At 48.2% G+C, this 11,588-nt stretch overlaps 1 pseudogene; it reads left to right on the top strand.

Moving 5' to 3' along the window:
* Positions 1 to 9,571: 9,571 nt before the first annotated feature.
* On the top strand, positions 9,572 to 9,687 carry LOC136634611 (5S ribosomal RNA; annotated as a pseudogene).
* Positions 9,688 to 11,588: the final 1,901 nt, after the last annotated feature.

Below are 11,588 nucleotides of genomic sequence, written 5' to 3'. Positions count from 1 at the left end.
GGTGCCATGAGAAGGAAAACGTTGAAAGTCACTGCTGTAACAAGTGGAACAGCAATGACTGGCTGGTACTTCAAGTTACTATTTTTACCATGCACAAAATGATAGCAGAAAAGGCCATCCCATTTAAGGAGGCACCAAAAATAGGTAAGGAAATTGTGGGAGGCTTTGGGATCAACCCCACCCAAGCCAGGCAAACAGCCCAAGACCTCCTGACACATGAGGTAGCATGCCAAATGCTTCCCCCTTACCCAACTATGTGCTAGCCTCCAAAGTTCTAGTTTAGCACTCTCCACCACCCCACATTTCCTTTTCCTCTCCACCCCTGTAAAGGCTGGTGAAAGGTTCAACAACCATCTCCCGTATCTTCTCTGTGTCTCCTAGCCCTGGGAACTATCTGCTTTCTCACTGAGTGCTCCCATGAGAAGTTGGGCTCACACCAATGACCTCAGCCACTGCACCCACCTGATCGGATAAGGTGATAAGATGTAGTAGTCAAGATGCTATATTTGGCCATTGCTCTGCCCCTGAGCCTTGCTGGTGGACACTAGAGGCAGTGTTGCTTGTGGGGTCAGTCACCTCGCAATGCCTAGAGAGGCCTCTGTGAGTTGATGCTCTTATGCAAGAAGACACTGTAAGTCTTATAGAAATACCTGCATAAATGTTATGTTTAGAAGCATTGTATGGAGATGCCACTAGATGCCCGGAGGTGCTCCTGTAAGTTTTGTGCCTGGAGATCACAGAATCATAGAGTTGGAAGGGGCCAAATAGGTCATCAAACCCCTGCCTTAGGTGGGAAATCCTGTTAGAGCATCTCCAATAGGTGCTTGTGGAGCTTCTGCTTGAATATCTCCAGTGAGGGAGAGTCCACCACCTCTCTCGGCAATCTGTTCCACTGCTGAACAGCCCTGACAGTCAGGAAATTTTTTCCTGATGTCTCATCAAAATCTCCTCTCTTGGCATTTGTACCCATTGGTCCTAGAGATGCCTCTGTATGTTCAAAAGTGCTCTTGTAGGTTGATGCTCTTACGTTTTAAGCAAATAAAGATATTTTATAACAGCCTTGAATTTGCTTATTCCTTGAGTCCCAAAAGAACCTTTAGCCCTGGCTCAGAGGTCATGGGCAAAATAACCTTTTTCCTTTTCCTTTCCAAGGAGGGGAAGGAGGCCGAGGAGCAGTGGGGCCAGTTGACAGAGTTGACCATCCCCAATAATTTGTCGCCTGAGGCAACTTCTTCATTTTGCCTCATTGCTGGGCCGGCCCTGTTCCCAAGTCCTCTTGGCCCTATAAAATGTAGATTTGCTGCCATTCTCACAGAGGCTTAGAATCCACAACACTGGACGGTTTGTTGGATAAACAAAGAAGTGGAGTTTGGGACTGTTAATCTGTCATTCTTTCTCAGGACTAAATTGGTTTTCAAACAAAATAAATACCAAGAAGTGTACATAAGAAATGATAAATGCCTCCCCAACTATTATGATAAATCACATCATGCCACCCAGGCGCCTGCAAACAGAGAAAGAGAAAAATCTGAACTTTTCTCTAATTTATATTCAAAGTAGGGAGTGACTTTTCTAGTGGGTCGTAAAAAGGAAGAGAAAAAACTTTGCCAGTGCTGAAGCCAGGTCGTTGGGGGCTCCGGGGAAAAGCCCTGCATGGAACTGACCCATGTCCATCCTCTGATTTCCTCTTGAGTGCCACCACCATCAATTCTAGGGGTTCATGGGCTGGCCCAGCCAGGTGGGCCCACTGATGGAAAGGTGGTTGGCAATATTCAGTCTCGAAAGACTATGGTATAAGCCTACAGCACCTGGTATTCCCAAGCTGTCTCCCATCTAAGAACTAACCAGGCCTGACCCTGCTTAGCTTCTGAGATCAAACATGCGCAGGGTAACAGTTGCTGCCAGAATACCTCCTTGGCCAAAGCTCGACCTGGCTGACCCTCTACACCATCTCTGTTCCTGGCATAGCGCCACCTACATTTCACACCATGCTGGGAACCCTATGGGTGACAGTGGGAGCACCCTGTGAAATAGCAGAGGGATGGTGGGAGTTACCACGGGGTGGGAGTTACCAGTGGAGGACTTTGCCCTATAGTTCCCAGCAGTTGGACACTGACACTTAGTCTTGTGTGGGGCGGGGGGAAGTAAGAATGGAACAAAGCTGTGGCAGCTCTTGGTACTAATCTCTGAAATGGAAAATGAAATGAAGACTTTCTAAGACAGGGGTGTCAGTCGTAAGGCCTATGGGCAGCATCTGGCCCAAGGAAGCTCGTCGTGATGTATCTGCAGAGCTCTGCATAGCCAACACTGGGAGACCTCCAATGGTGTTTCAATGTCTCATGAGACTTTGGAATCCAAGATCTTGAGGAATCTCACAAGATCTTGGGGGGCCAAGGATGGAGGCTGCCAGATAGTAGCTGAGGAAGGAGGGAAGTGAGGAAAGAGAGAGGCATGGGGTGGAAGGAGGAGTGGAGAGACCTTGGGAGAGAGATTTGGCAAAAGAGGAAGTCATTTCCCACTTAATGACATCATTTCCTGCCCTTAGCAGATGTTCTTGCCCTCAACAGGTGCATGAATGCTCTTCAGCCCTCTGCATAAAATGAATTTGTCAGCTCTGTTCTAAGACATTGTTTGCTCTTCAGAAATGGACAGGAATGGGCCTCTAGTTTTTTTTATTTCTGAAGAGCAATCAAGTTCTGCTCTTCTATACGTCTCCTCACATTTTCAGTGACCCAGGGCCCAGTCCTCTCCAATTTTCCAGCACTGGTGCAGTTGCGCCAGTGGGGCGTCTGCTGCATCCTGTGGTGGAAGGGCAGTCATGGAGGTCTCCTCAAGGTAAGGGAATGTTTGTTCCCTTACGTCGGGGCTGCGTTTTAGCTGCATCAGTGCTGGAAAGTTGGAGGGGATTGGGCCCTAGGTCATTGAAAATGAGGGGAGACGTCTAGAAGAGCAGAACTCGGGAACGAGCCCTAAGTACAGAACACCGTGAAGCATTTGGGAATGTACATTTTCAACCACTCCATCTCTTCAGGCCAAAAAACCCAGGGCAACACTGTGGGAGGCCTTGGTGTGGAATCCATTTGCCTAGTGTGTTCAAGGGCCCTTCCATCATCACTCACCTTCCTCCGAACGGAGACTTCTCCCATTTGCTTCGCCAGGTGGCACCGAGGAATTTCACCAAGCACTAGCTCCTTCTCCACTTTCAGTTCTGTTTGAGCCGCGGCCGGATAATTTTTCCCCTCTGCCTGCCTTGCTCCAGGAGGGTCTCCAGGCCAGAAATTCTAGAATGGCCGCAATTATGTTTGAACAATTGAGATCAAGAGAGGACCGGGCCGGTCTGCACCGAACGGGGCCTTCATTACTACCAGCAGTGGCCGTTTTGGCTTCAAAAGGCCACCCACCACTTGTGTTTACTATAAACAGCACTTCCTACAGGCTGCACGCGGGGGAAGTGGTGACAAGACGCAGGCTGAAATACCATGGGAAAGACTTTCAGAATGGGGGGGGCAGGTGTGTGGGAAGAGGCTTAAGTGTGGGAACCTCACGGAGCCCTCCTCATGTTGCCCTTGAGGAAAGGATGGTCCATATTTCTTCAATGGTTTTAAAAGATGTCAATGCAATACCTGATGATGTGACACCAGCCTATAACATTGCAGACACAAATGCACAGCTGGTGACACCCCAGTTCTCATACCAGGTTTAATTGTCTGAGCCCCCCCCACCCCATTTATCTCTTGACTACATTTCTTAAGTTCTTAAGACGCTTAGAACTTAGTTGTAGCTTAGTTCTCCAAGACGCGATAGCTGTGCAGTTGTACCCAGTGCCAGATATAGACTTAGTGAGGCCCTAAGGCGGCAGTTCTATCTATGCTTACCTGGGAGTAAGGCCCATTGGCTATAATGGAACTTACTTCTCAGTAGTCACGCACAGATTGTGTTCTAAGCTATATAAAACTTGGGGGCCCCTTGTTTAAAAAACTGGAGACCCCTTAGAGTAAAAAAAAAAATTTACATTATCATTTGCTGCACAAGCTGTTTAAATACATTATATGTGTTATAATTATATACCATAATTACAGTGGGCCCTCCGTATCTATGGGGGATTCTTTCCAGGACCCCCTGTGGGTACCAATATCCACTTATAATGGAATCCATTGGGAAAACTGTGGGGAGGGTCAGGGATGACCTGGATGCAATCGGAAGGACTTCTGAGGTGTGGGGAGGCCTCACATGGACACTAAGCCCACGGATAAGGAGCGTCTACTCCCTCTCTCTCTCTCTCTTTCTGTGTGTGTGTGTGTAAAATATTCAACACACACACAACATTTTAAAAGGCCCCCCCCCAAAAAAAAAAAAAAAATTTCTGAATTTTTTGGAGACCCCTGCAAATAGTGAGACCTGAAACTATAGCTTGTTGAGCTGAATGCCTAGATTTGGTACTGGTTGTACCCCTGCACCAAAACCTATAACACAGCTATTTCTTATTTCTTTACATTAAATTGGAGCAAATGTTAGATGTGTCTCCTTGAGCCTGGCTAGATCATGTTCCCTCTTCGAACTGGCTCCATGCAATAACAGACATGTATGCTTAGGTTGTGCATATATCCTAACCCCTTCTCTCCTTTCCAGATTTGGGGGGGGGGGTTGGTGGATTTTTTAATCAAGCGGGGGGGGGATTTCTCTGAACTGCCTCTCTGGTTATGTCATGAAATCTGCTTTGCAAATTGGTCAGACTTCTGCCTTCCTATGAAATTAGAGCAAGTATCCAGGGAGGGAAGGGAGAAGTCAGGACTCACATACATCTGTTACCACGTGGAACCCGTTTGGGAGGCAAATGTTGTTCGAACCACCATTGTGTTTTTCTCTTTAGATAAAAAAGGAATACATTGAAAAATTATATATATATATATATATATATATATATATATATATATATATATATATATATATATATATATATATATGTGACGTACATGGTCCCTTCCTTTAACCCTTGCAACAGCTCTCTGAGATAGGCTGGAGTGGCGGGGGGGGTGGCTGGCTCAGGGTCAATGGGTGGACTTTAGGGTAGGGGGCTGTGTATAAATACAGGTGATGCTGGGAGCAGGTGATGCCCAGGACTTTCTGCCAATCTTGAAAAAACCTCCATCCACTGCATGGATGCCACCACTCTGCTGTTCCTCAACAGAGCGCTCAATCTTATCCAACATTTCAGCGCTGATGAAGCCGTGCCAATCAGGCACCCTGCAGAGGGTAAGCAGTCATAGTGGCCTCCTCAAGCAAAGGAAATGTTTGTTACCTCACTCCCACCCATGACCTGGGACCTAACAGCACACAGGGAGAGGTGACATGGTGATGTTATCCCCTGAGTCGCCACATTCCCCCTGCACACTACACCCCCACTTCCATCCTGGAAGTCAAACAGATGTAAGAACATAAGAACAGCCCCACTGGATCAGGCCATAGGCCCATCTAGTTCAGCTTCCTGTATCTCACAGCAGCCCACCAAATGCCCCAGGAAGCACACCAGATAACAAGAGACCTCATCCTGGTGACCTCCCTTGCATCTGGCATTCTGACATAGCCCATTTCTAAAATCAGGAGGTTGCACATGCACATCATGGCTTGTAACCCATAATGGATTTTTCCTCCAGAAACTTGTCCAATCCCCTTTTAAAGGCATCCAGGCCAGATGCTGCCACCACATCCTGCAGCAAGGAGTTCCACAGACCAAACACACGCTGAGTAAAGAAATATTTTCTTTTGTCTGCTCTAACTCTCCCAACACTCAATTTTAGTGGATGTCCCCTGGTTCTGGTGTTATGTGAGAGTGTAAAGAGCATCTCTCTATCCACTCTGTCCATCCCCTGCATAATTTTGTTGTCTCACTCATGTCCCCCCTCAGGTGTCTCTTTTCTAGGCTGAAGAGGCCCAAACACCATAGCCTTTCCTCATAAGGAAGGTGCCCCAGCCCAGCAATCATCTTAGTTGCTCTCTTTTGCATCTTTTCCATTTCCACTATATCCTTTTTGAGATGTGGTGACCAGAACTGGACACAATACTCCAGGTGTGGCCTTACCATCAATTTGTACAACAGCATTATAATATTAGCTGTTTTGTTCTCAATACCTTTTCTAATTATCCCAAGCATAGAATTGGCCTTCTTCACTGCTGCCGCACATTGGGTCGACACTTTCATCGATCTGTCCACCACCACCCCAAGATCTCTCTCCTGATCTGTCACAGACAGCTCAGAACCCATCAGCCTATATGTGAAGTTTTGATTTTTTGCCCCAATGTGCATGACTTTACGCTTACTTACATTGAAACGCATCTGCCATTTTGCTGCCCATTCTGCCAGTTTGGAGAGATCCTTCTGGAGCTCCTTAAAATCACTTCTGGTCTTCACCGCTCGGAAAAGTTTGGTGTCATCTGCAAACTTAGCCACCTCACTGCTCAACCCTGACTCCAGGTCATTTATGAAGAGGTTGAAAAGCACCGGTCCCAGGACAGATCCTTGGGGCACACCGCTTTTCACCTCTCTCCATTGTGAAAATTGCCCGTTGACACCCACTCTCTGTTTCCTGGTCTTCAACCAGGTCTCAGTCCAGGAGAGGACCTGCCCTCTAATTCCCTGACTGTGGAGTTGTTTCAGTAGCCTTTGTGAGGAAGGGCAGGAGGGCCTAACCTTGCTTTTACTTTTATCTTTGCCACAACCATTGTCACTTCTCATCATCATCACCCCCACTGCCTGAATCCATGCCTGATGCCCGATTCCCCCGCCACTGACTCCCAAAGCAGATTCTGCCACTTGCCACACCCTCAATGCGCCACCTCTTACTTCAGGGCTGCACTGCGGCTGCATCGGTGCTGGAAATTTGGATCAAATTGGGCCCTGAGTGCTGGCCCATTTCCAGACTTGACACACAATCAAGACAACATGCTCTAAAAGTCCATTTTCATGGTAGGTCCCAGAATGTTCTTGTGGCTCCGTCCTCCCTCATGGAAGCTGGAGATTGCAACAAAAGTGCGAAGATGCCAGCGGGGAGGGCGAAGAAGGTTGCGATGTGGGTGAGAGATTTGAGGTCTTTCCAACGTCTCCGGCACGCAGTGTGCAAATCCCTGGCTCAGCAAACATGCCGTTGATGGCAGCAGTGCTGGGTAATTTATGTACGGCTTTTAGCTGCAGCGCCGGGGAGCTGGAATGCGCCACGATTCACGGGCGTTCAACCGAGCAAAAGGATGGGAGCCGTCCAAGTTTCGCCTCCCTTTAGTGGAAACGGTTCACACCAGCAACATTTATTTGAAATAATGTCATGGGGGTTTTGTTTTCATTGGGTTTTGTTGTTATCATTTGGAGTTTTTGCCATTTTGGTCTTTTTCCCCCTTGGCTCACCTTGGAGAAAAAGCAGAAAAAGCAAATGGAGAGGGGCGAAGGGAGGAGTGATCCGCAGTATGAAAGGAAAGCACCTTTGCGGGATGGGGGTCTTAGTGGTAGGACAGTGACTTCGCACGCAGAAGACCTTAGGAATCTGGGGTCTTCTGCAGAGCTGTAGCACATTACCCCAGCACCCAGGGCAGTGATGTCACGATAGCACATGATATTAGCCTGTGGAACTCCTGGCCACAGGATGCAGTAACAGTATCTGGCCTAGATGCTGTATTGGAATTGCGGAAGATATCACCGAGAAGATAGGGTGTGGTGTCCACAGTGCCCCTTGCTCTGAGTAAATGCAGGATTAAAGCCCAGGTGGTGGCTGGAGGTGTGCTGCACAGCTGCAGCCACTAGAGCATAAGGAGATCCCTCAGGTATATAGGGAGCACCTGAGGCAGAAAGGGTTTGGTGGGTGATAGAAGGAGTGCAGGTTGGAGAGGAGACTAACTTGGCTTATTGAATTGGGAATCAGACTGTGGATTGTGACTGGACTTTGGCTTTGGACTTTGATTTGGATACCCTGACGGATTGGACTGACCTACCTGGAACCTGACTTTGGACTGTAACTTGGCTTATTGGCAACTCTGATTGATTGGACTGGTTTACAAGGCCCAGTAGATTGGGATTTGGCAAAACAGATGCTTTTCAAAGGGGATTGGACAAATTTCTGGAGGCAAAGTCCATCACAGGTTGGTTGGTTGGTTGGCAACCTTCAGTCTCGAAAGACTATGGTAGAAGCCTACAGCACCCGGTATTCCCAGGCGGTCTCCCATCCAAGTACTAACCAGGCCTGACCCTGCTTAGCTTCTGACATCAGGCGAGATTGGGCATGTGCAGGGTAACAGTTGCTGGTTACGAGTCACGATGGGTATGTGCAACCTTCTGGTCTTAAAAGTAGGCCGTCTCTGAATACCAGATGCAAGGGAGTGCACCAGGATCCAGGCTCCTGTTGTCTTGTGCGCTCCCTGAGGCATCTGGTGAGCCATTGTGAGAAATAGGAAGCTGGACTAGATGGGCCTTTGGCCTGATCCAGCAGGGCTCTTCTTATGTTCTTACGTGTCACATGACAACACTTCTGGGTTATCCTCAGAAGAGGGTGCGCTCTGCAGTGGCTTTCTGCCACCATTCCTTCTCCTGTGAAGGCTCGCCTTGAAGAGTTGAAGCCACTGGCTCCTCTGTAACTAAGGTGGAACCTGAGATGCAGTCATGCACCCCCTTGGCGTAGCGCCTGCGACAGGTGCCCCTCAGTCTCCGCCGTAGTTAGGACTCTGGTCTTCTGCAGACAACACAGAGTTATGGCCTCCCCCAGTGTGAGGTGAGGGACCAACCCAGGCTTTATGGCAGCGATTTTCAACCAGTGTGCTATGACCAAATGGGTGTGCCACAAAAGGTCTGCAGATGTGTTGTGGATTTGGAGCACAGCAGTTGAAAATCACTGAAAAATCCTTCTGGGTTCTGTGGTTCTGTTTCTAGAGCAATTGTCTGTAGTAATGAATTGTCTGCCCCGCTTCCTCTGCTGGTAGAGCCCGGGAAATGTCCTGGCACTGTGCTGTGGTTGAAGGAAAGTCTTGCAGTCCTATGGAGATCTCTCCATGTTCTTGGGCAGGGAAGGGCTGTGTTCTTTGCCTGAATCTGGACTGGCAATTGTGGAAGGGGTTAAATCTGCACTGGATTTGTTCTAACATAGATGAAACCACTGCAGTGGCGTCACTAGGGATTGCGTCACCCGGTTTGGGAGGCCTGTGCGTCAACCCCATGATGGACCTCCTTCCATGAAGTGGGCATGGCAACACCCACTGGTGTTCCACCCAACGGTGATCCACCGCTGCCCTGACCGTGCTGGGTTTTTTTGGCTATAACTTTTGATAGAATAGAACTATTTCGACATGGTTCATTTCATTGCTTTCTGCGTGAAATCACACATTGAATTATATATAACATGATGGTATTATTCGAACGTACCATGATTTTAAAAACTTTGGCCCGTAGTGGTGTCACCCCCCCGTGCATGTCACCTGGTGAGGCCTGCACCCCCTGCACCCCCCCAGTGATGCCACTGAACCACTGTGATGCATGCATGCTTCCTTTTTCTCTTCTAGGTTATAAGCCTGGGGTCAGATCGTCTTTGACAATGCAGTCTTGGTTGTTACCCTGCACATGCCTGATCTCATCTGATCTCGGAAGCTAAGCAGGGTCAGGCCTGGTTAGTACTTGGATGGGAGACCGCCTTGGAATACCGGGTGCTGTAGGCTTATACCTTAGTCTTTCGAGACTGAAGGCTGCCAACCATTGGTTAGTGCTTGACCAGGTACTTCTTTCTGGTCACTACCATCATGAACATCATGACTGAAGCTCTTGGTACAGCTCTCACTTTGTATGCAGAAAGCCCCAGGTTCGATTCCCGGCAGCACCTTCAGGTAGGCCTGGGAAAGACCCCTTTATGAGACCCTGCTGCTACCAGATAGTGCAATCATAGCCAGATGTATCTATGTTCAGAGTCAGGGCCGCTGAGAGGAATTTTATCAGGGGGTACAAAGTTTCTTTTGGGCACCGTTGCAAAGGGGGAGGGGTGAAACAGAGTAGGGGATGGTGGTGACGAGCGAGCAGAATGGGGGCAGGGAGGGGCAAAACAGGGTGGGGGGAGGGTAGAGACAGCTGGAAAAGTCTTTGGAGCCCATGTCTACTAACCCATGTGGCATCGGTAGAGTCCCCAGCATCCCCAGTCGTGGGAGGGTCCCCAGCAGACCACAAGTCTGAGTAGATGGGAAAACGTAAGATCTCAGGAAATTTCTGGGCCCCTCCTTTGGCTTCTGGGCCCCCCTTTTGACCCTGGGCCCGGGTACAAATTACCCCCTTTACCTCCCTCTCCTAGGCCCTGGTCAGACTGAGCAGGATGACCATGGCCTCAGAGCAGTGCATGTTTTACACACTGTTTCCAATCTTTGTGCTTACTATAGAGGTGGTTAAAAGCAAGGAGTCCTTCCAACTCACACATGCACCTGCTTGCATGCACACTTCCTAGTTTATATCGGTGAGAAGCAGTGCATCTAATCCCTGGACCACTAATCCAAATCAGTGACCGTGAACACAAAGTTGGTCACTTTCCCGGATGAATTCACACCAAGGGGGGGAAGCTGTCTCTTATGTGCCTGTAGAATACATTCTCCGACCCCCTTCTCGCACTGCGCATAGAAATCTATCCGTGCAGCCTGGTCAGCGGACACCTTCCGAACTCTGCCACGGTTAGCTGATGGGACACAATGCTTGAAAAAATGCAACTTTTAGTCCAGCTTGTGCAGCTTGTTTTAGTCCAGCTTGTGCAGGATCTACGATTTCAAGGGAGGCAACTAGGAAGGGAGGAGAATGAAGAAATCAATGCCTTTCTCCTCCCCCCCCTTTTTTTTTTTTGCCAAAGCAGAAGCAAGGAATTTGCTTGAATATGTTTACCGGTTTCTCTGAGGCTTGTCCAGCTGGGATCATGTTCAGGGATCAGAGTGACGGGTGCTGTACATTTGAGGTCTTTATTCACGTGGGATTAGACGGCTGTCTGGCTGTGGCCTGAAAAATCATTACTTTTAATGCCTTGTAATGGGTTTTGTTCCCTTTATGGCAATGAGCAGTTGGCATCTTTTTTTCTCCCCCTCACCAACCCCCCCAGATCCTCCAAGTATACCCGCCTTTTCAAACAATAAATTGAATCATTCCCGCCTATGAAGCAGTGCTTTCTCTTTCCTTTTGAAACAAATTTATTTCCTTGGTGGAAATGATAAATGTGGCTATTTAAGGAACTTCCCATCTAGCACAAAGAGAAAAATTTGCTTGGAAGAATTAACTGGGGTTGGTTTTCATCCCTTTCTCCATCTATGTCCCTCCGTTTGCGTAGCCTCAAGTTGGTTTCAAGGATTTGAACATAAAACATGCAGGGAAAGCAATGATCCCAAATCCCGAATTGGGGGGGGGGAATGCTTGAAGCTCACAACTAGAAATGACAAAAACGGAACCGATTGTGTGCAATTTTGTGTCAAGTTTAAGCATTCATATGAACATGCAACATCCAAGCACACTGTGTAAGCAGATTAACTAGGGTGCGAGAGTTCATTGCCTCGCCCCCATGATGGAAACTCCCCCCTGTACCACACCAAACAGAATAAAT

The sequence above is a fragment of the Tiliqua scincoides genome, chromosome 14 (assembly GCF_035046505.1).
Source record: "Tiliqua scincoides isolate rTilSci1 chromosome 14, rTilSci1.hap2, whole genome shotgun sequence".
Lineage (NCBI taxonomy): Eukaryota > Metazoa > Chordata > Lepidosauria > Squamata > Scincidae > Tiliqua > Tiliqua scincoides.
The sequence above is the reverse complement of the archived record's forward strand: the minus strand, read 5'-3'. Positions and strand labels throughout refer to the sequence as shown.